The 25,036-nt window shown below is 37.8% G+C and overlaps 1 protein-coding gene and 1 long non-coding RNA gene across 5 annotated transcripts in view; one reads left to right on the plus strand and one right to left on the minus strand.

The window, feature by feature from the left end:
* LOC127855142 (uncharacterized) overlaps window positions 1-25,036 on the minus strand; it is a 368,604-nt gene that overhangs the window by 310,517 nt on the left and 33,051 nt on the right. The window lies entirely within an intron of this gene.
* LOC127855144 (uncharacterized) lies at window positions 1,801-23,906 on the plus strand. Of its 4 annotated transcripts, XR_008037369.1 has the most exons (5): window positions 1,801-2,558; window positions 7,729-7,821; window positions 15,289-15,381; window positions 18,255-18,347; window positions 23,518-23,906. It is a non-coding gene; the product is annotated as an uncharacterized LOC127855144 (long non-coding RNA). The 4 variants fall into 4 exon arrangements; XR_008037371.1 differs by lacking the exon at window positions 18,255-18,347; XR_008037372.1 differs by lacking the exon at window positions 15,289-15,381.

The following is a 25,036-nucleotide window of genomic DNA, read 5'->3' on the forward strand; positions in this document are numbered from 1 at the left end:
AAAAAACCTTGTAGAACAAAAGTCTGGAGGTGCAGGTGCAGCAGGTGCTTGTCGGTTATGGGTGGGTGAGCATGACCGCTATGGATATGGGGTGCTGCGAGCCACAGTGGCCGGCAAGCGCATACATTTCCTCGCACACCGGCTTGCGTTCTTTTTGCACTTCTTGGGTACAATGATTTTGACAGACACAATGAATGTTTCACATATATGTCACAACAAAACGTGCATTAAGGTGGAACATTTGTCGTATGAGCCCCAATCGGTGAATAATTCTCGAAAAAAGTGCTTGGCGACAAGAGAATGCACTGGTCATCATGGTTACCCGAAGTGTATTATGTGAAAGGTAACTGGTTTGTTGATCACTGTTTACATTGTTTTAAATCTCTGATTTCTTGTTTTTGTTTCTAGTTAAGATTGTTCTTTGTCAATCTGCACATTGCAAACAGATCTAATAACTTATTCCATAACTATGGTCCCCAGCTGAAGATGATGGCTGAGATGAATACAGTGAGTCTTTCAGTAGTGGAAGGTTTGAAACCCGTTTTCGCAAAAAGTATCTGGTTTGCTTATATTGAAAGGATTCCTTTCTTCGTGAATGATAAGTGCTCCGTTTGTCAATATGTTGTAAATTCCTGTACATCTGTGAATGCTGTTTTACTTTAATACCGACAGTGCGAGCCAAAATAAACGTGGCTCTGCCTTTTCCAAGTGTTTGAGAATGGGTTGCTGAATGGCATAGGCCGGAAAAATTCCTTTTCCAACATGTGAATTTTGGGGCATAGTTGAAAATTGTCGAGTGCAAACTCTCACATCTGTTTCCATTGTACAGATTGCTTACATATTGAAGTGTTTCGGTATCAAAAGTACTTGATATAGTGTCTTTGAGACGGCTGCTATCCGTATTCGAAAGATGAAGGTGCTGTCCGTATGGCAAATGTTTTACGCTGTACTTTCGAATGCTTGACATGTGGTGCTGGCACACGGTAGACGCTTTTGAGCACTTTGAATGATCGTTGCTGAAACACGGAATTATGTTAGAAAGAGCCTGTGAACTTCTTGTTACAAAGTAATTGCTATCGTTTGATTTTATTGTCTTTAAATTTTGAAGTTTCATTCGCACACGTGTTCGAACACCACTGGCAAGCATTTTTATGTAGTTTGTTTTGTCCTGTGTGCCCAACATTTTTAATCCAGTTTAATCCAGAAAATACTTTTTTTGTATGTGCAAAGGTTTGTTTAATCCCATCTGATAAGTGCCAAGGTTCTTGTTTTTCCCTGTGCTGTATCTATTTTTGTTAATTTTTAAGATTGGCCAGTGGTCATCTCTATAACTTTTGGATTACCTCCCTTTCATTGGGAGATATTGTCATTTTAGTCCATTGTGGCAGCCAAAGCCATGTTTAATCAAATGTTTACATTACTCAAAGTACTGTGCTTGTTTGTAGAAGAAAATTCAGTGGTAGGTTTGCATAAGAAAAGGTAAATCATGTAATTAAATGGGCTTTTTTAAATGAAAATATGTAAAAACTTTCAAAATATTTACCTTTTTGCTATGCTTTTTGAGGATTTTTCAGCACCAATGCATTGATCAGAAGTGTTTGGCTGTTAATTATCATTTGGACATCATTTTTTAAATGATTGGGTACAAAAATGCAGTGTTTATTGAAATTTGCTTGCAAACATAATGCAATTCCTGGCTCAGTAGTACAGTCTGCAGATAGTGGGAAACAGTGCTGAAAATGACCAAATTATCATGTGTAGAAAACAAGGCATAAAAAATACACGAGTCGTCCCAGGATTTTAAAATTTATTGTACACACTCATATATGAGTAAACCTCATGAAAATAGTCAACTTTCCTGATTCTACCATAGTATGGTGTTTCTTAAGGTAGCACTATACAGTTTTGAGCCTTAGTGTCGAATTGGCAGGGGAGAAATTTCTAATAAATAGGGATACAATAAAACTGAGCAGCAATAATAGTGTTTTACAAGTTTAAAGTATCAGATTTGAGTGGTGGTGGTTTGAAATGCATGCTTAGTGAATTCGAAAATGTGTCCAGTGCCTAGCCAGTGTGTCTGCTGAGCAGTCAAGGTCATGAGATACGTACATGCTGGTTTCTAGCTCCGAAGGCTAATTTTGCATGAATTTTAAAGGTGCCTCCACTCAACTGAATTTCTGCAAAAAACCGCGTGGATGACCCTAGGATTCTTCGGTGTCGGTCAAATATCTGGTTAGTGATGCAGTAAAGCAGAAAGTGTTTAATGAACTGGCATTTGCAGTTTAGTGGTAAATTTGTGTTGAAAATCACAGAAATGGCCTCGAAAACAGGTGACATTCAGACCCCTAAATTGGCTGAATTTCCATGATAAAAATATACAGCAAGTGGGTGCACCATGGCTATCCATGTATTTTCTGGAAGACATACCCCCAACAATACTGAAGATATGTTTTGTATGATTTCAGGTGTAGACGTTGTGTTAGCTGTGAGGACGGACAGTGCCCCCACCCCGGCAGCCAGTAGCCGATTTGTGAAAAACTGTAGTGTGCCCCCTTAAGGTAAAGTGTCAATTTTTCAAGTCCTGTCAAAAACATTTAATTGCATTTAAAAATGTTGCTGAACATGTCAGCATTTTATTTTCGACAATATTTCCAATCGGAAAACACTAACACCAGCATACTAAGGGCTCAAACAAAGGGAGGTAACTCAATGTCTGGTATTGGCAATTTTTTATTTATGCACATTAATGGATCTTTACAAGTTTTATTGACCATATTTACCAATTTACAACTGCTTACAAAGATTATTGTGCTAAAGCGAGAGTCCAATAGTGAAATGTAAGGTTTTTCCGGGGGGAAAATGGACAAAAACAGCATTAATATCCATACTTGTTTGCATTTTCAGCCATAGCTTATGGCCAGTGCATTTTATGCAAGTGTCCCTTCTTTTCACACAGTTCAACGGTTAAAAAACCTTGTAGAACAAAAGTCTGGAGGTGCAGGTGCAGCAGGTGCTTGTCGGTTATGGGTGGGTGAGCATGACCGCTATGGATATGGGGTGCTGCGAGCCACAGTGGCCGGCAAGCGCATACATTTCCTCGCACACCGGCTTGCGTTCTTTTTGCACTTCTTGGGTACAAAGATTTTGACAGACACAATGAATGTTTCACATATATGTCACAACAAAACGTGCATTAAGGTGGAACATTTGTCGTATGAGCCCCAGTCGGTGAATAATTCTCGAAAAAAGTGCTTGGCGACAAGAGAATGCACTGGTCATCATGGTTACCCGAAGTGTATTATGTGAAAGGTAACTGGTTTGTTGATCACTGTTTACATTGTTTTAAATCTCTGATTTCTTGTTTTTGTTTCTAGTTAAGATTGTTCTTTGTCAATCTGCACATTGCAAACAGATCTAATAACTTATTCCATAACTATGGTCCCCAGCTGAAGATGATGGCTGAGATGAATACAGTGAGTCTTTCAGTAGTGGAAGGTTTGAAACCCGTTTTCGCAAAAAGTATCTGGTTTGCTTATATTGAAAGGATTCCTTTCTTCGTGAATGATAAGTGCTCCGTTTGTCAATATGTTGTAAATTCCTGTACATCTGTGAATGCTGTTTTACTTTAATACCGACAGTGCGAGCCAAAATAAACGTGGCTCTGCCTTTTCCAAGTGTTTGAGAATGGGTTGCTGAATGGCATAGGCCGGAAAAATTCCTTTTCCAACATGTGAATTTTGGGGCATAGTTGAAAATTGTCGAGTGCAAACTCTCACATCTGTTTCCATTGTACAGATTGCTTACATATTGAAGTGTTTCGGTATCAAAAGTACTTGATATAGTGTCTTTGAGACGGCTGCTATCCGTATTCGAAAGATGAAGGTGCTGTCCGTATGGCAAATGTTTTACGCTGTACTTTCGAATGCTTGACATGTGGTGCTGGCACACGGTAGACGCTTTTGAGCACTTTGAATGATCGTTGCTGAAACACGGAATTATGTTAGATAGAGCCTGTGAACTTCTTGTTACAAAGTAATTGCTATCGTTTGATTTTATTGTCTTTAAATTTTGAAGTTCCATTCGCACACGTGTTCGAACACCACTGGCAAGCATTTTTATGTAGTTTGTTTTGTCCTGTGTGCCCAACATTTTTAATCCAGTTTAATCCAGAAAATACTTTTTTTGTATGTGCAAAGGTTTGTTTAATCCCATCTGATAAGTGCCAAGGTTCTTGTTTTTCCCTGTGCTGTATCTATTTTTGTTAATTTTTAAGATTGGCCAGTGGTCATCTCTATAACTTTTGGATTACCTCCCTTTCATTGGGAGATATTGTCATTTTAGTCCATTGTGGCAGCCAAAGCCATGTTTAATCAAATGTTTACATTACTCAAAGTACTGTGCTTGTTTGTAGAAGAAAATTCAGTGGTAGGTTTGCATAAGAAAAGGTAAATCATGTAATTAAATGGGCTTTTTTAAATGAAAATATGTAAAAACTTTCAAAATATTTACCTTTTTGCTATGCTTTTTGAGGATTTTTCAGCACCAATGCATTGATCAGAAGTGTTTGGCTGTTAATTATCATTTGGACATCATTTTTTAAATGATTGGGTACAAAAATGCAGTGTTTATTGAAATTTGCTTGCAAACATAATGCAATTCCTGGCTCAGTAGTACAGTCTGCAGATAGTGGGAAACAGTGCTGAAAATGACCAAATTATCATGTGTAGAAAACAAGGCATAAAAAATACACGAGTCGTCCCAGGATTTTAAAATTTATTGTACACACTCATATATGAGTAAACCTCATGAAAATAGTCAACTTTCCTGATTCTACCATAGTATGGTGTTTCTTAAGGTAAAGTGTCAATTTTTCAAGTCCTGTCAAAAACATTTAATTGCATTTAAAAATGTTGCTGAACATGTCAGCATTTTATTTTCGACAATATTTCCAATCGGAAAACACTAACACCAGCATACTAAGGGCTCAAACAAAGGGAGGTAACTCAATGTCTGGTATTGGCAATTTTTTATTTATGCACATTAATGGATCTTTACAAGTTTTATTGACCATATTTACCAATTTACAACTGCTTACAAAGATTATTGTGCTAAAGCGAGAGTCCAATAGTGAAATGTAAGGTTTTTCCGGGGGGAAAATGGACAAAAACAGCATTAATATCCATACTTGTTTGCATTTTCAGCCATAGCTTATGGCCAGTGCATTTTATGCAAGTGTCCCTTCTTTTCACACAGTTCAACGGTTAAAAAACCTTGTAGAACAAAAGTCTGGAGGTGCAGGTGCAGCAGGTGCTTGTCGGTTATGGGTGGGTGAGCATGACCGCTATGGATATGGGGTGCTGCGAGCCACAGTGGCCGGCAAGCGCATACATTTCCTCGCACACCGGCTTGCGTTCTTTTTGCACTTCTTGGGTACAATGATTTTGACAGACACAATGAATGTTTCACATATATGTCACAACAAAACGTGCATTAAGGTGGAACATTTGTCGTATGAGCCCCAATCGGTGAATAATTCTCGAAAAAAGTGCTTGGCGACAAGAGAATGCACTGGTCATCATGGTTACCCGAAGTGTATTATGTGAAAGGTAACTGGTTTGTTGATCACTGTTTACATTGTTTTAAATCTCTGATTTCTTGTTTTTGTTTCTAGTTAAGATTGTTCTTTGTCAATCTGCACATTGCAAACAGATCTAATAACTTATTCCATAACTATGGTCCCCAGCTGAAGATGATGGCTGAGATGAATACAGTGAGTCTTTCAGTAGTGGAAGGTTTGAAACCCGTTTTCGCAAAAAGTATCTGGTTTGCTTATATTGAAAGGATTCCTTTCTTCGTGAATGATAAGTGCTCCGTTTGTCAATATGTTGTAAATTCCTGTACATCTGTGAATGCTGTTTTACTTTAATACCGACAGTGCGAGCCAAAATAAACGTGGCTCTGCCTTTTCCAAGTGTTTGAGAATGGGTTGCTGAATGGCATAGGCCGGAAAAATTCCTTTTCCAACATGTGAATTTTGGGGCATAGTTGAAAATTGTCGAGTGCAAACTCTCACATCTGTTTCCATTGTACAGATTGCTTACATATTGAAGTGTTTCGGTATCAAAAGTACTTGATATAGTGTCTTTGAGACGGCTGCTATCCGTATTCGAAAGATGAAGGTGCTGTCCGTATGGCAAATGTTTTACGCTGTACTTTCGAATGCTTGACATGTGGTGCTGGCACACGGTAGACGCTTTTGAGCACTTTGAATGATCGTTGCTGAAACACGGAATTATGTTAGAAAGAGCCTGTGAACTTCTTGTTACAAAGTAATTGCTATCGTTTGATTTTATTGTCTTTAAATTTTGAAGTTTCATTCGCACACGTGTTCGAACACCACTGGCAAGCATTTTTATGTAGTTTGTTTTGTCCTGTGTGCCCAACATTTTTAATCCAGTTTAATCCAGAAAATACTTTTTTTGTATGTGCAAAGGTTTGTTTAATCCCATCTGATAAGTGCCAAGGTTCTTGTTTTTCCCTGTGCTGTATCTATTTTTGTTAATTTTTAAGATTGGCCAGTGGTCATCTCTATAACTTTTGGATTACCTCCCTTTCATTGGGAGATATTGTCATTTTAGTCCATTGTGGCAGCCAAAGCCATGTTTAATCAAATGTTTACATTACTCAAAGTACTGTGCTTGTTTGTAGAAGAAAATTCAGTGGTAGGTTTGCATAAGAAAAGGTAAATCATGTAATTAAATGGGCTTTTTTAAATGAAAATATGTAAAAACTTTCAAAATATTTACCTTTTTGCTATGCTTTTTGAGGATTTTTCAGCACCAATGCATTGATCAGAAGTGTTTGGCTGTTAATTATCATTTGGACATCATTTTTTAAATGATTGGGTACAAAAATGCAGTGTTTATTGAAATTTGCTTGCAAACATAATGCAATTCCTGGCTCAGTAGTACAGTCTGCAGATAGTGGGAAACAGTGCTGAAAATGACCAAATTATCATGTGTAGAAAACAAGGCATAAAAAATACACGAGTCGTCCCAGGATTTTAAAATTTATTGTACACACTCATATATGAGTAAACCTCATGAAAATAGTCAACTTTCCTGATTCTACCATAGTATGGTGTTTCTTAAGGTAGCACTATACAGTTTTGAGCCTTAGTGTCGAATTTGCAGGGGAGAAATTTCTAATAAATAGGGATACAATAAAACTGAGCAGCAATAATAGTGTTTTACAAGTTTAAAGTATCAGATTTGAGTGGTGGTGGTTTGAAATGCATGCTTAGTGAATTCGAAAATGTGTCCAGTGCCTAGCCAGTGTGTCTGCTGAGCAGTCAAGGTCATGAGATACGTACATGCTGGTTTCTAGCTCCGAAGGCTAATTTTGCATGAATTTTAAAGGTGCCTCCACTCAACTGAATTTCTGCAAAAAACCGCGTGGATGACCCTAGGATTCTTCGGTGTCGGTCAAATATCTGGTTAGTGATGCAGTAAAGCAGAAAGTGTTTAATGAACTGGCATTTGCAGTTTAGTGGTAAATTTGTGTTGAAAATCACAGAAATGGCCTCGAAAACAGGTGACATTCAGACCCCTAAATTGGCTGAATTTCCATGATAAAAATATACAGCAAGTGGGTGCACCATGGCTATCCATGTATTTTCTGGAAGACATACCCCCAACAATACTGAAGATATGTTTTGTATGATTTCAGGTGTAGACGTTGTGTTAGCTGTGAGGACGGACAGTGCCCCCACCCCGGCAGCCAGTAGCCGATTTGTGAAAAACTGTAGTGTGCCCCCTTAAGGTAAAGTGTCAATTTTTCAAGTCCTGTCAAAAACATTTAATTGCATTTAAAAATGTTGCTGAACATGTCAGCATTTTATTTTCGACAATATTTCCAATCGGAAAACACTAACACCAGCATACTAAGGGCTCAAACAAAGGGAGGTAACTCAATGTCTGGTATTGGCAATTTTTTATTTATGCACATTAATGGATCTTTACAAGTTTTATTGACCATATTTACCAATTTACAACTGCTTACAAAGATTATTGTGCTAAAGCGAGAGTCCAATAGTGAAATGTAAGGTTTTTCCGGGGGGAAAATGGACAAAAACAGCATTAATATCCATACTTGTTTGCATTTTCAGCCATAGCTTATGGCCAGTGCATTTTATGCAAGTGTCCCTTCTTTTCACACAGTTCAACGGTTAAAAAACCTTGTAGAACAAAAGTCTGGAGGTGCAGGTGCAGCAGGTGCTTGTCGGTTATGGGTGGGTGAGCATGACCGCTATGGATATGGGGTGCTGCGAGCCACAGTGGCCGGCAAGCGCATACATTTCCTCGCACACCGGCTTGCGTTCTTTTTGCACTTCTTGGGTACAAAGATTTTGACAGACACAATGAATGTTTCACATATATGTCACAACAAAACGTGCATTAAGGTGGAACATTTGTCGTATGAGCCCCAGTCGGTGAATAATTCTCGAAAAAAGTGCTTGGCGACAAGAGAATGCACTGGTCATCATGGTTACCCGAAGTGTATTATGTGAAAGGTAACTGGTTTGTTGATCACTGTTTACATTGTTTTAAATCTCTGATTTCTTGTTTTTGTTTCTAGTTAAGATTGTTCTTTGTCAATCTGCACATTGCAAACAGATCTAATAACTTATTCCATAACTATGGTCCCCAGCTGAAGATGATGGCTGAGATGAATACAGTGAGTCTTTCAGTAGTGGAAGGTTTGAAACCCGTTTTCGCAAAAAGTATCTGGTTTGCTTATATTGAAAGGATTCCTTTCTTCGTGAATGATAAGTGCTCCGTTTGTCAATATGTTGTAAATTCCTGTACATCTGTGAATGCTGTTTTACTTTAATACCGACAGTGCGAGCCAAAATAAACGTGGCTCTGCCTTTTCCAAGTGTTTGAGAATGGGTTGCTGAATGGCATAGGCCGGAAAAATTCCTTTTCCAACATGTGAATTTTGGGGCATAGTTGAAAATTGTCGAGTGCAAACTCTCACATCTGTTTCCATTGTACAGATTGCTTACATATTGAAGTGTTTCGGTATCAAAAGTACTTGATATAGTGTCTTTGAGACGGCTGCTATCCGTATTCGAAAGATGAAGGTGCTGTCCGTATGGCAAATGTTTTACGCTGTACTTTCGAATGCTTGACATGTGGTGCTGGCACACGGTAGACGCTTTTGAGCACTTTGAATGATCGTTGCTGAAACACGGAATTATGTTAGAAAGAGCCTGTGAACTTCTTGTTACAAAGTAATTGCTATCGTTTGATTTTATTGTCTTTAAATTTTGAAGTTCCATTCGCACACGTGTTCGAACACCACTGGCAAGCATTTTTATGTAGTTTGTTTTGTCCTGTGTGCCCAACATTTTTAATCCAGTTTAATCCAGAAAATACTTTTTTTGTATGTGCAAAGGTTTGTTTAATCCCATCTGATAAGTGCCAAGGTTCTTGTTTTTCCCTGTGCTGTATCTATTTTTGTTAATTTTTAAGATTGGCCAGTGGTCATCTCTATAACTTTTGGATTACCTCCCTTTCATTGGGAGATATTGTCATTTTAGTCCATTGTGGCAGCCAAAGCCATGTTTAATCAAATGTTTACATTACTCAAAGTACTGTGCTTGTTTGTAGAAGAAACTTCAGTGGTAGGTTTGCATAAGAAAAGGTAAATCATGTAATTAAATGGGCTTTTTTAAATGAAAATATGTAAAAACTTTCAAAATATTTACCTTTTTGCTATGCTTTTTGAGGATTTTTCAGCACCAATGCATTGATCAGAAGTGTTTGGCTGTTAATTATCATTTGGACATCATTTTTTAAATGATTGGGTACAAAAATGCAGTGTTTATTGAAATTTGCTTGCAAACATAATGCAATTCCTGGCTCAGTAGTACAGTCTGCAGATAGTGGGAAACAGTGCTGAAAATGACCAAATTATCATGTGTAGAAAACAAGGCATAAAAAATACACGAGTCGTCCCAGGATTTTAAAATTTATTGTACACACTCATATATGAGTAAACCTCATGAAAATAGTCAACTTTCCTGATTCTACCATAGTATGGTGTTTCTTAAGGTAAAGTGTCAATTTTTCAAGTCCTGTCAAAAACATTTAATTGCATTTAAAAATGTTGCTGAACATGTCAGCATTTTATTTTCGACAATATTTCCAATCGGAAAACACTAACACCAGCATACTAAGGGCTCAAACAAAGGGAGGTAACTCAATGTCTGGTATTGGCAATTTTTTATTTATGCACATTAATGGATCTTTACAAGTTTTATTGACCATATTTACCAATTTACAACTGCTTACAAAGATTATTGTGCTAAAGCGAGAGTCCAATAGTGAAATGTAAGGTTTTTCCGGGGGGAAAATGGACAAAAACAGCATTAATATCCATACTTGTTTGCATTTTCAGCCATAGCTTATGGCCAGTGCATTTTATGCAAGTGTCCCTTCTTTTCACACAGTTCAACGGTTAAAAAACCTTGTAGAACAAAAGTCTGGAGGTGCAGGTGCAGCAGGTGCTTGTCGGTTATGGGTGGGTGAGCATGACCGCTATGGATATGGGGTGCTGCGAGCCACAGTGGCCGGCAAGCGCATACATTTCCTCGCACACCGGCTTGCGTTCTTTTTGCACTTCTTGGGTACAAATGATTTTGACAGACACAATGAATGTTTCACATATATGTCACAACAAAACGTGCATTAAGGTGGAACATTTGTCGTATGAGCCCCAGTCGGTGAATAATTCTCGAAAAAAGTGCTTGGCGACAAGAGAATGCACTGGTCATCATGGTTACCCGAAGTGTATTATGTGAAAGGTAACTGGTTTGTTGATCACTGTTTACATTGTTTTAAATCTCTGATTTCTTGTTTTTGTTTCTAGTTAAGATTGTTCTTTGTCAATCTGCACATTGCAAACAGATCTAATAACTTATTCCATAACTATGGTCCCCAGCTGAAGATGATGGCTGAGATGAATACAGTGAGTCTTTCAGTAGTGGAAGGTTTGAAACCCGTTTTCGCAAAAAGTATCTGGTTTGCTTATATTGAAAGGATTCCTTTCTTCGTGAATGATAAGTGCTCCGTTTGTCAATATGTTGTAAATTCCTGTACATCTGTGAATGCTGTTTTACTTTAATACCGACAGTGCGAGCCAAAATAAACGTGGCTCTGCCTTTTCCAAGTGTTTGAGAATGGGTTGCTGAATGGCATAGGCCGGAAAAATTCCTTTTCCAACATGTGAATTTTGGGGCATAGTTGAAAATTGTCGAGTGCAAACTCTCACATCTGTTTCCATTGTACAGATTGCTTACATATTGAAGTGTTTCGGTATCAAAAGTACTTGATATAGTGTCTTTGAGACGGCTGCTATCCGTATTCGAAAGATGAAGGTGCTGTCCGTATGGCAAATGTTTTACGCTGTACTTTCGAATGCTTGACATGTGGTGCTGGCACACGGTAGACGCTTTTGAGCACTTTGAATGATCGTTGCTGAAACACGGAATTATGTTAGATAGAGCCTGTGAACTTCTTGTTACAAAGTAATTGCTATCGTTTGATTTTATTGTCTTTAAATTTTGAAGTTCCATTCGCACACGTGTTCGAACACCACTGGCAAGCATTTTTATGTAGTTTGTTTTGTCCTGTGTGCCCAACATTTTTAATCCAGTTTAATCCAGAAAATACTTTTTTTGTATGTGCAAAGGTTTGTTTAATCCCATCTGATAAGTGCCAAGGTTCTTGTTTTTCCCTGTGCTGTATCTATTTTTGTTAATTTTTAAGATTGGCCAGTGGTCATCTCTATAACTTTTGGATTACCTCCCTTTCATTGGGAGATATTGTCATTTTAGTCCATTGTGGCAGCCAAAGCCATGTTTAATCAAATGTTTACATTACTCAAAGTACTGTGCTTGTTTGTAGAAGAAAATTCAGTGGTAGGTTTGCATAAGAAAAGGTAAATCATGTAATTAAATGGGCTTTTTTAAATGAAAATATGTAAAAACTTTCAAAATATTTACCTTTTTGCTATGCTTTTTGAGGATTTTTCAGCACCAATGCATTGATCAGAAGTGTTTGGCTGTTAATTATCATTTGGACATCATTTTTTAAATGATTGGGTACAAAAATGCAGTGTTTATTGAAATTTGCTTGCAAACATAATGCAATTCCTGGCTCAGTAGTACAGTCTGCAGATAGTGGGAAACAGTGCTGAAAATGACCAAATTATCATGTGTAGAAAACAAGGCATAAAAAATACACGAGTCGTCCCAGGATTTTAAAATTTATTGTACACACTCATATATGAGTAAACCTCATGAAAATAGTCAACTTTCCTGATTCTACCATAGTATGGTGTTTCTTAAGGTAAAGTGTCAATTTTTCAAGTCCTGTCAAAAACATTTAATTGCATTTAAAAATGTTGCTGAACATGTCAGCATTTTATTTTCGACAATATTTCCAATCGGAAAACACTAACACCAGCATACTAAGGGCTCAAACAAAGGGAGGTAACTCAATGTCTGGTATTGGCAATTTTTTATTTATGCACATTAATGGATCTTTACAAGTTTTATTGACCATATTTACCAATTTACAACTGCTTACAAAGATTATTGTGCTAAAGCGAGAGTCCAATAGTGAAATGTAAGGTTTTTCCGGGGGGAAAATGGACAAAAACAGCATTAATATCCATACTTGTTTGCATTTTCAGCCATAGCTTATGGCCAGTGCATTTTATGCAAGTGTCCCTTCTTTTCACACAGTTCAACGGTTAAAAAACCTTGTAGAACAAAAGTCTGGAGGTGCAGGTGCAGCAGGTGCTTGTCGGTTATGGGTGGGTGAGCATGACCGCTATGGATATGGGGTGCTGCGAGCCACAGTGGCCGGCAAGCGCATACATTTCCTCGCACACCGGCTTGCGTTCTTTTTGCACTTCTTGGGTACAATGATTTTGACAGACACAATGAATGTTTCACATATATGTCACAACAAAACGTGCATTAAGGTGGAACATTTGTCGTATGAGCCCCAATCGGTGAATAATTCTCGAAAAAAGTGCTTGGCGACAAGAGAATGCACTGGTCATCATGGTTACCCGAAGTGTATTATGTGAAAGGTAACTGGTTTGTTGATCACTGTTTACATTGTTTTAAATCTCTGATTTCTTGTTTTTGTTTCTAGTTAAGATTGTTCTTTGTCAATCTGCACATTGCAAACAGATCTAATAACTTATTCCATAACTATGGTCCCCAGCTGAAGATGATGGCTGAGATGAATACAGTGAGTCTTTCAGTAGTGGAAGGTTTGAAACCCGTTTTCGCAAAAAGTATCTGGTTTGCTTATATTGAAAGGATTCCTTTCTTCGTGAATGATAAGTGCTCCGTTTGTCAATATGTTGTAAATTCCTGTACATCTGTGAATGCTGTTTTACTTTAATACCGACAGTGCGAGCCAAAATAAACGTGGCTCTGCCTTTTCCAAGTGTTTGAGAATGGGTTGCTGAATGGCATAGGCCGGAAAAATTCCTTTTCCAACATGTGAATTTTGGGGCATAGTTGAAAATTGTCGAGTGCAAACTCTCACATCTGTTTCCATTGTACAGATTGCTTACATATTGAAGTGTTTCGGTATCAAAAGTACTTGATATAGTGTCTTTGAGACGGCTGCTATCCGTATTCGAAAGATGAAGGTGCTGTCCGTATGGCAAATGTTTTACGCTGTACTTTCGAATGCTTGACATGTGGTGCTGGCACACGGTAGACGCTTTTGAGCACTTTGAATGATCGTTGCTGAAACACGGAATTATGTTAGAAAGAGCCTGTGAACTTCTTGTTACAAAGTAATTGCTATCGTTTGATTTTATTGTCTTTAAATTTTGAAGTTCCATTCGCACACGTGTTCGAACACCACTGGCAAGCATTTTTATGTAGTTTGTTTTGTCCTGTGTGCCCAACATTTTTAATCCAGTTTAATCCAGAAAATACTTTTTTTGTATGTGCAAAGGTTTGTTTAATCCCATCTGATAAGTGCCAAGGTTCTTGTTTTTCCCTGTGCTGTATCTATTTTTGTTAATTTTTAAGATTGGCCAGTGGTCATCTCTATAACTTTTGGATTACCTCCCTTTCATTGGGAGATATTGTCATTTTAGTCCATTGTGGCAGCCAAAGCCATGTTTAATCAAATGTTTACATTACTCAAAGTACTGTGCTTGTTTGTAGAAGAAAATTCAGTGGTAGGTTTGCATAAGAAAAGGTAAATCATGTAATTAAATGGGCTTTTTTAAATGAAAATATGTAAAACTTTCAAAATATTTACCTTTTTGCTATGCTTTTTGAGGATTTTTCAGCACCAATGCATTGATCAGAAGTGTTTGGCTGTTAATTATCATTTGGACATCATTTTTTAAATGATTGGGTACAAAAATGCAGTGTTTATTGAAATTTGCTTGCAAACATAATGCAATTCCTGGCTCAGTAGTACAGTCTGCAGATAGTGGGAAACAGTGCTGAAAATGACCAAATTATCATGTGTAGAAAACAAGGCATAAAAAATACACGAGTCGTCCCAGGATTTTAAAATTTATTGTACACACTCATATATGAGTAAACCTCATGAAAATAGTCAACTTTCCTGATTCTACCATAGTATGGTGTTTCTTAAGGTAGCACTATACAGTTTTGAGCCTTAGTGTCGAATTGGCAGGGGAGAAATTTCTAATAAATAGGGATACAATAAAACTGAGCAGCAATAATAGTGTTTTACAAGTTTAAAGTATCAGATTTGAGTGGTGGTGGTTTGAAATGCATGCTTAGTGAATTCGAAAATGTGTCCAGTGCCTAGCCAGTGTGTCTGCTGAGCAGTCAATGTCATGAGATACGTACATGCTGGTTTCTAGCTCCGAAGGCTAATTTTGCATGAATTTTAAAGGTGCCTCCACTCAACTGAATTTCTGCAAAAAACCGCGTCGATGACCCTAGGATTCTTCGGTGTCGGTCAAATATCTGGTTAGTGATGCAGTAAAGCAGAAAGTGTTTAATGAACTGGCATTTGCAGTTTAGTGGTAAATTTGTGTTGAAAATCACAGAAATGGCCTCGAAAACAGGTGACATTCACACCCCTAAATTGGCTGAATTTCCATGATAAAAATATACAGCAAGTGGGTGCACCATGGCTATCCATGTATTTTCTGGAAGACATACCCCCAACAATACTGAAGATATGTTTTGTATGATTTCAGGTGTAGACGTTGTGTTAGCTGTGAGGACGGACAGTGCCCCCACCCCGGCAGCCAGTAGCCGATTTGTGAAAAACTGTAGTGTGCCCCCTTAAGGTAAAGTGTCAATTTTTCAAGTCCTGTCAAAAACATTTAATTGCATTTAAAAATGTTGCTGAACATGTCAGCATTTTATTTTCGACAATATTTCCAATCGGAAAACACTAACACCAGCATACTAAGGGCTCAAACAAAGGGAGGTAACTCAATGTCTGGTATTGGCAATTTTTTATTTATGCACATTAATGGATCTTTACAAGTTTTATTGACCATATTTACCAATGTACAACTGCTTACAAAGATTATTGTGCTAAAGCGAGAGTCCAATAGTGAAATGTAAGGTTTTTCCGGGGGGAAAATGGACAAAAACAGCATTAATATCCATACTTGTTTGCATTTTCAGCCATAGCTTATGGCCAGTGCATTTTATGCAAGTGTCCCTTCTTTTCACACAGTTCAACGGTTAAAAAACCTTGTAGAACAAAAGTCTGGAGGTGCAGGTGCAGCAGGTGCTTGTCGGTTATGGGTGGGTGAGCATGACCGCTATGGATATGGGGTGCTGCGAGCCACAGTGGCCGGCAAGCGCATACATTTCCTCGCACACCGGCTTGCGTTCTTTTTGCACTTCTTGGGTACAATGATTTTGACAGACACAATGAATGTTTCACATATATGTCACAACAAAACGTGCATTAAGGTGGAACATTTGTCGTATGAGCCCCAGTCGGTGAATAATTCTCGAAAAAAGTGCTTGGCGACAAGAGAATGCACTGGTCATCATGGTTACCCGAAGTGTATTATGTGAAAGGTAACTGGTTTGTTGATCACTGTTTACATTGTTTTAAATCTCTGATTTCTTGTTTTTGTTTCTAGTTAAGATTGTTCTTTGTCAATCTGCACATTGCAAACAGATCTAATAACTTATTCCATAACTATGGTCCCCAGCTGAAGATGATGGCTGAGATGAATACAGTGAGTCTTTCAGTAGTGGAAGGTTTGAAACCCGTTTTCGCAAAAAGTATCTGGTTTGCTTATATTGAAAGGATTCCTTTCTTCGTGAATGATAAGTGCTCCGTTTGTCAATATGTTGTAAATTCCTGTACATCTGTGAATGCTGTTTTACTTTAATACCGACAGTGCGAGCCAAAATAAACGTGGCTCTGCCTTTTCCAAGTGTTTGAGAATGGGTTGCTGAATGGCATAGGCCGGAAAAATTCCTTTTCCAACATGTGAATTTTGGGGCATAGTTGAAAATTGTCGAGTGCAAACTCTCACATCTGTTTCCATTGTACAGATTGCTTACATATTGAAGTGTTTCGGTATCAAAAGTACTTGATATAGTGTCTTTGAGACGGCTGCTATCCGTATTCGAAAGATGAAGGTGCTGTCCGTATGGCAAATGTTTTACGCTGTACTTTCGAATGCTTGACATGTGGTGCTGGCACACGGTAGACGCTTTTGAGCACTTTGAATGATCGTTGCTGAAACACGGAATTATGTTAGATAGAGCCTGTGAACTTCTTGTTACAAAGTAATTGCTATCGTTTGATTTTATTGTCTTTAAATTTTGAAGTTCCATTCGCACACGTGTTCGAACACCACTGGCAAGCATTTTTATGTAGTTTGTTTTGTCCTGTGTGCCCAACATTTTTAATCCAGTTTAATCCAGAAAATACTTTTTTTGTATGTGCAAAGGTTTGTTTAATCCCATCTGATAAGTGCCAAGGTTCTTGTTTTTCCCTGTGCTGTATCTATTTTTGTTAATTTTTAAGATTGGCCAGTGGTCATCTCTATAACTTTTGGATTACCTCCCTTTCATTGGGAGATATTGTCATTTTAGTCCATTGTGGCAGCCAAAGCCATGTTTAATCAAATGTTTACATTACTCAAAGTACTGTGCTTGTTTGTAGAAGAAAATTCAGTGGTAGGTTTGCATAAGAAAAGGTAAATCATGTAATTAAATGGGCTTTTTTAAATGAAAATATGTAAAAACTTTCAAAATATTTACCTTTTTGCTATGCTTTTTGAGGATTTTTCAGCACCAATGCATTGATCAGAAGTGTTTGGCTGTTAATTATCATTTGGACATCATTTTTTAAATGATTGGGTACAAAAATGCAGTGTTTATTGAAATTTGCTTGCAAACATAATGCAATTCCTGGCTCAGTAGTACAGTCTGCAGATAGTGGGAAACAGTGCTGAAAATGACCAAATTATCATGTGTAGAAAACAAGGCATAAAAAATACACGAGTCGTCCCAGGATTTTAAAATTTATTGTACACACTCATATATGAGTAAACCTCATGAAAATAGTCAACTTTCCTGATTCTACCATAGTATGGTGTTTCTTAAGGTAGCACTATACAGTTTTGAGCCTTAGTGTCGAATTGGCAGGGGAGAAATTTCTAATAAATAGGGATACAATAAAACTGAGCAGCAATAATAGTGTTTTACAAGTTTAAAGTATCAGATTTGAGTGGTGGTGGTTTGAAATGCATGCTTAGTGAATTCGAAAATGTGTCCAGTGCCTAGCCAGTGTGTCTGCTGAGCAGTCAATGTCATGAGATACGTACATGCTGGTTTCTAGCTCCGAAGGCTAATTTTGCATGAATTTTAAAGGTGCCTCCACTCAACTGAATTTCTGCAAAAAACCGCGTGGATGACCCTAGGATTCTTCGGTGTCGGTCAAATATCTGGTTAGTGATGCAGTAAAGCAGAAAGTGTTTAATGAACTGGCATTTGCAGTTTAGTGGTAAATTTGTGTTGAAAATCACAGAAATGGCCTCGAAAACAGGTGACATTCAGACCCCTAAATTGGCTGAATTTCCATGATAAAAATATACAGCAAGTGGGTGCACCATGGCTATCCATGTATTTTCTGGAAGACATACCCCCAACAATACTGAAGATATGTTTTGTATGATTTCAGGTGTAGACGTTGTGTTAGCTGTGAGGACGGACAGTGCCCCCACCCCGGCAGCCAGTAGCCGATTTGTGAAAAACTGTAGTGTGCCCCCTTAAGGTAAAGTGTCAATTTTTCAAGTCCTGTCAAAAACATTTAATTGCATTTAAAAATGTTGCTGAACATGTCAGCATTTTATTTTCGACAATATTTCCAATCGGAAAACACTAACACCAGCATACTAAGGGCTCAAACAAAGGGAGGTAACTCAATGTCTGGTATTGGCAATTTTTTATTTATGCACATTAATGGATCTTTACAAGTTTTATTGACCATATTTACCAATTTACAACTGCTTACAAAGATTATTGTGCTAAAGCGAGAGTCCAATAGTGAAATGTAAGGTTTTTCCGGGGGGAAAATGGACAAAAACAGCATTAATATCCATACTTGTTTGCATTTTCAGCCATAGCTTATGGCCAGTGCATTTTATGCAAGTGTCCCTTCTTTTCACACAGTTCAACGGTTAAAAAACCTTGTAGAACAAAAGTCTGGAGGTGCAGGTGCAGCAGGTGCTTGTCGGTTATGGGTGGGTGAGCATGACCGCTATGGATATGGGGTGCTGCGAGCCACAGTGGCCGGCAAGCGCATACATTTCCTCGCACACCGGCTTGCGTTCTTTTTGCACTTCTTGGGTACAATGATTTTGACAGACACAATGAATGTTTCACATATATGTCACAACAAAACGTGCATTAAGGTGGAACATTTGTCGTATGAGCCCCAGTCGGTGAATAATTCTCGAAAAAAGTGCTTGGCGACAAGAGAATGCACTGGTCATCATGGTTACCCGAAGTGTATTCTGTGAAAGGTAACTGGTTTGTTGATCACTGTTTACATTGTTTTAAATCTCTGATTTCTTGTTTTTGCTTCTAGTTAAGATTGTTCTTTGTCAATCTGCACATTGCAAACAGATCTAATAACTTATTCCATAACTATGGTCCCCAGCTGAAGATGATGGCTGAGATGAATACAGTGAGTCTTTCAGTAGTGGAAGGTTTGAAACCCGTTTTCGCAAAAAGTATCTGGTTTGCTTATATTGAAAGGATTCCTTTCTTCGTGAATGATAAGTGCTCCGTTTGTCAATATGTTGTAAATTCCTGTACATCTGTGAATGCTGTTTTACTTTAATACCGACAGTGCGAGCCAAAATAAACGTGGCTCTGCCTTTTCCAAGTGTTTGAGAATGGGTTGCTGAATGGCATAGGCCGGAAAAATTCCTTTTCCAACATGTGAATTTTGGGGCATAGTTGAAAATTGTCGAGTGCAAACTCTCACATCTGTTTCCATTGTACAGATTGCTTACATATTGAAGTGTTTCGGTATCAAAAGTACTTGATATAGTGTCTTTGAGACGGCTGCTATCCGTATTCGAAAGATGAAGGTGCTGTCCGTATGGCAAATGTTTTACGCTGTACTTTCGAATGCTTGACATGTGGTGCTGACACACGGTAGACGCTTTTGAGCACTTTGAATGATCGTTGCTGAAACACGGAATTATGTTAGATAGAGCCTGTGAACTTCTTGTTACAAAGTAATTGCTATCGTTTGATTTTATTGTCTTTAAATTTTGAAGTTCCATTCGCACACGTGTTCGAACACCACTGGCAAGCATTTTTATGTAGTTTGTTTTGTCCTGTGTGCCCAACATTTTTAATCCAGTTTAATCCAGAAAATACTTTTTTTGTATGTGCAAAGGTTTGTTTAATCCCATCTGATAAGTGCCAAGGTTCTTGTTTTTCCCTGTGCTGTATCTATTTTTGTTAATTTTTAAGATTGGCCAGTGGTCATCTCTATAACTTTTGGATTACCTCCCTTTCATTGGGAGATATTGTCATTTTAGTCCATTGTGGCAGCCAAAGCCATGTTTAATCAAATGTTTACATTACTCAAAGTACTGTGCTTGTTTGTAGAAGAAAATTCAGTGGTAGGTTTGCATAAGAAAAGGTAAATCATGTAATTAAATGGGCTTTTTTAAATGAAAATATGTAAAAACTTTCAAAATATTTACCTTTTTGCTATGCTTTTTGAGGATTTTTCAGCACCAATGCATTGATCAGAAGTGTTTGGCTGTTAATTATCATTTGGACATCATTTTTTAAATGATTGGGTACAAAAATGCAGTGTTTATTGAAATTTGCTTGCAAACATAATGCAATTCCTGGCTCAGTAGTACAGTCTGCAGATAGTGGGAAACAGTGCTGAAAATGACCAAATTATCATGTGTAGAAAACAAGGCATAAAAAATACACGAGTCGTCCCAGGATTTTAAAATTTATTGTACACACTCATATATGAGTAAACCTCATGAAAATAGTCAACTTTCCTGATTCTACCATAGTATGGTGTTTCTTAAGGTAAAGTGTCAATTTTTCAAGTCCTGTCAAAAACATTTAATTGCATTTAAAAATGTTGCTGAACATGTCAGCATTTTATTTTCGACAATATTTCCAATCGGAAAACACTAACACCAGCATACTAAGGGCTCAAACAAAGGGAGGTAACTCAATGTCTGGTATTGGCAATTTTTTATTTATGCACATTAATGGATCTTTACAAGTTTTATTGACCATATTTACCAATTTACAACTGCTTACAAAGATTATTGTGCTAAAGCGAGAGTCCAATAGTGAAATGTAAGGTTTTTCCGGGGGGAAAATGGACAAAAACAGCATTAATATCCATACTTGTTTGCATTTTCAGCCATAGCTTATGGCCAGTGCATTTTATGCAAGTGTCCCTTCTTTTCACACAGTTCAACGGTTAAAAATCCTTGTAGAACAAAAGTCTGGAGGTGCAGGTGCAGCAGGTGCTTGTCGGTTATGGGTGGGTGAGCATGACCGCTATGGATATGGGGTGCTGCGAGCCACAGTGGCCGGCAAGCGCATACATTTCCTCGCACACCGGCTTGCGTTCTTTTTGCACTTCTTGGGTACAATGATTTTGACAGACACAATGAATGTTTCACATATATGTCACAACAAAACGTGCATTAAGGTGTAACATTTGTCGTATGAGCCCCAATCGGTGAATAATTCTCGAAAAAAGTGCTTGGCGACAAGAGAATGCACTGGTCATCATGGTTACCCGAAGTGTATTATGTGAAAGGTAACTGGTTTGTTGATCACTGTTTACATTGTTTTAAATCTCTGATTTCTTGTTTTTGTTTCTAGTTAAGATTTTTCTTTGTCAATCTGCACATTGCAAACAGATCTAATAACTTATTCCATAACTATGGTCCCCAGCTGAAGATGATGGCTGAGATGAATACAGTGAGTCTTTCAGTAGTGGAAGGTTTGAAACCCGTTTTCTCAAAAAGTATCTGGTATGCTTATATTGAAAGGATTCCTTTCTTCGTGAATGATAAGTGCTCCGTTTGTCAATATGTTGTAAATTCCTGTACATCTGTGAATGCTGTTTTACTTTAATACCGACAGTGCGAGCCAAAATAAACGTGGCTCTGCCTTTTCCAAGTGTTTGAGAATGGGTTGCTGAATGGCATAGGCCGGAAAAATTCCTTTTCCAACATGTGAATTTTGGGGCATAGTTGAAAATTGTCGAGTGCAAACTCTCACATCTGTTTCCATTGTACAGATTGCTTACATATTGAAGTGTTTCGGTATCAAAAGTACTTGATATAGTGTCTTTGAGACGGCTGCTATCCGTATTCGAAAGATGAAGGTGCTGTCCGTATGGCAAATGTTTTACGCTGTACTTTCGAATGCTTGACATGTGGTGCTGGCACACGGTAGACGCTTTTGAGCACTTTGAATGATCGTTGCTGAAACACGGAATTATGTTAGAAAGAGCCTGTGAACTTCTTGTTACAAAGTAATTGCTATCGTTTGATTTTATTGTCTTTAAATTTTGAAGTTCCATTCGCACACGTGTTCGAACACCACTGGCAAGCATTTTTATGTAGTTTGTTTTGTCCTGTGTGCCCAACATTTTTAATCCAGTTTAATCCAGAAAATACTTTTTTTGTATGTGCAAAGGTTTGTTTAATCCCATCTGATAAGTGCCAAGGTTCTTGTTTTTCCCTGTGCTGTATCTATTTTTGATAATTTTTAAGATTGGCCAGTGGTCATCTCTATAACTTTTGGATTACCTCCCTTTCATTGGGAGATATTGTCATTTTAGTCCATTGTGGCAGCCAAAGCCATGTTTAATCAAATGTTTACATTACTCAAAGTACTGTGCTTGTTTGTAGAAGAAAATTCAGTGGTAGGTTTGCATAAGAAAAGGTAAATCATGTAATTAAATGGGCTTTTTTAAATGAAAATATGTAAAAACTTTCAAAATATTTACCTTTTTGCTATGCTTTTTGAGGATTTTTCAGCACCAATGCATTGATCAGAAGTGTTTGGCTGTTAATTATCATTTGGACATCATTTTTTAAATGATTGGGTACAAAAATGCAGTGTTTATTGAAATTTGCTTGCAAACATAATGCAATTCCTGGCTCAGTAGTACAGTCTGCAGATAGTGGGAAACAGTGCTGAAAATGACCAAATTATCATGTGTAGAAAACAAGGCATAAAAAATACACGAGTCGTCCCAGGATTTTAAAATTTATTGTACACACTCATATATGAGTAAACCTCATGAAAATAGTCAACTTTCCTGATTCTACCATAGTATGGTGTTTCTTAAGGTAGCACTATACAGTTTTGAGCCTTAGTGTCGAATTTGCAGGGGAGAAATTTCTAATAAATAGGGATACAATAAAACTGAGCAGCAATAATAGTGTTTTACAAGTTTAAAGTATCAGATTTGAGTGGTGGTGGTTTGAAATGCATGCTTAGTGAATTCGAAAATGTGTCCAGTGCCTAGCCAGTGTGTCTGCTGAGCAGTCAAGGTCATGAGATACGTACATGCTGGTTTCTAGCTCCGAAGGCTAATTTTGCATGAATTTTAAAGGTGCCTCCACTCAACTGAATTTCTGCAAAAAACCGCGTGGATGACCCTAGGATTCTTCGGTGTCGGTCAAATATCTGGTTAGTGATGCAGTAAAGCAGAAAGTGTTTAATGAACTGGCATTTGCAGTTTAGTGGTAAATTTGTGTTGAAAATCACAGAAATGGCCTCGAAAACAGGTGACATTCAGACCCCTAAATTGGCTGAATTTCCATGATAAAAATATACAGCAAGTGGGTGCACCATGGCTATCCATGTATTTTCTGGAAGACATACCCCCAACAATACTGAAGATATGTTTTGTATGATTTCAGGTGTAGACGTTGTGTTAGCTGTGAGGACGGACAGTGCCCCCACCCCGGCAGCCAGTAGCCGATTTGTGAAAAACTGTAGTGTGCCCCCAAAGCACATGCGGCAGTTGGATAGCCTCGGCCAACTTCGTAGATATACGTTGTTAAATATATAAATCCGAAGTATTCCGATTCACCCGACAACAGCAATCTCCAATCTCTTGCACGACGGTTACATTACATTCACCTCTGTGTTGGGCTCAGAACGGACTATTGTTATGAAAGCGTCTCATTTATGTCATGATCATTCCAAGCGTTCATCATTGAGGTTACATAATACTAAACAATCTCTTGCACGACAGTTACATTGCATTCACTGCATTAAAGAAAACCATTTCATACCATGATATCTTATATCAGTCTTAATTCATTATTATAAAATTAAAATTAAAAATGTTTTTTTTTATGGTAAGAAACCAACATACATACACACGTAGAAGCAATTCCTAACGTCACTAAAAAAAATATGTTCAATTGTTTACATTTGTGAAGTGCGTGGAATGATTCCATCTGCGTAAATGGGCAATAAATTAGTTCCAAAGAGTTGCATTAAAACTCGCAAGTTTTTGCACGATTTATCGTACATTTAAAAGTCATATTTCTTAATTTAATGCATGCGATCTTAAATATCCAATCAAATATACGTTGAATGCGTTTGTTCGGTTTTATCTATTTTATAGACAAAATGGAGGGCTGAGCCTTTCGCAGAGTTGTATGTGACAGCAAGGAACGACAACTCTGCGTGGAGATTGCGACAACAGTAGACGACACAATGACAAATCACCTTTGACCTTTAAAGACATACGAGGACATACGGAAACGTCGGCGCATGCGAGCTGACAAATATACGTTCGCGTGCACTTTAACTATGGAACGGCGCATGCAAAATCAATATAGATAAAAACTGACATATAGAAAATGTCACACAGTGACATTCTTCTCTGCTACGAGAAAATGTCTCCTGACATTTTATTACGCTTCAACTAAAAAATACCTCAATATCTACAAAAACATACAACTATACAGTACCCAGTCTGACCTTATGATGAAATAATCAACTTGAGATTATGACCACTGAATAACTTGTGAAAACTTTTCCTCAAAAATTAATTTGCATTTGAAAATAGTTTCTTTCAGTGATTAGTAATATCAAGTATACGTATATGCGAAACATTGCGAAATAACATGTCGAAAAGAATTGAACATTATCAGTTGTTGCTGGTAAGGTAGCCACCTTCATCAGCTTAGTACTGGCTTATGTTAAAACCCAAGGGAAGTAACTGCGATAGACATATCATAATTTTATACCGGATTTATTTCCCTGCAACGAATCCGGGTCGTTTCGCCCTAAATCCTGTTCGCCCCCGAGTCGTTTCGCCCAGATTCTCCTTCGCCCTGGGTCGTTTCGCCCTAATTGCCGGGTCGTTTCGCCCTAGTTTTTAGTCTTTAGCTTGTTATAACTAGAGTATTTTTTAATACAGTA

The sequence above is a fragment of the Dreissena polymorpha genome, chromosome 13, assembly GCF_020536995.1.
Source record: "Dreissena polymorpha isolate Duluth1 chromosome 13, UMN_Dpol_1.0, whole genome shotgun sequence".
NCBI lineage: Eukaryota > Metazoa > Mollusca > Bivalvia > Myida > Dreissenidae > Dreissena > Dreissena polymorpha.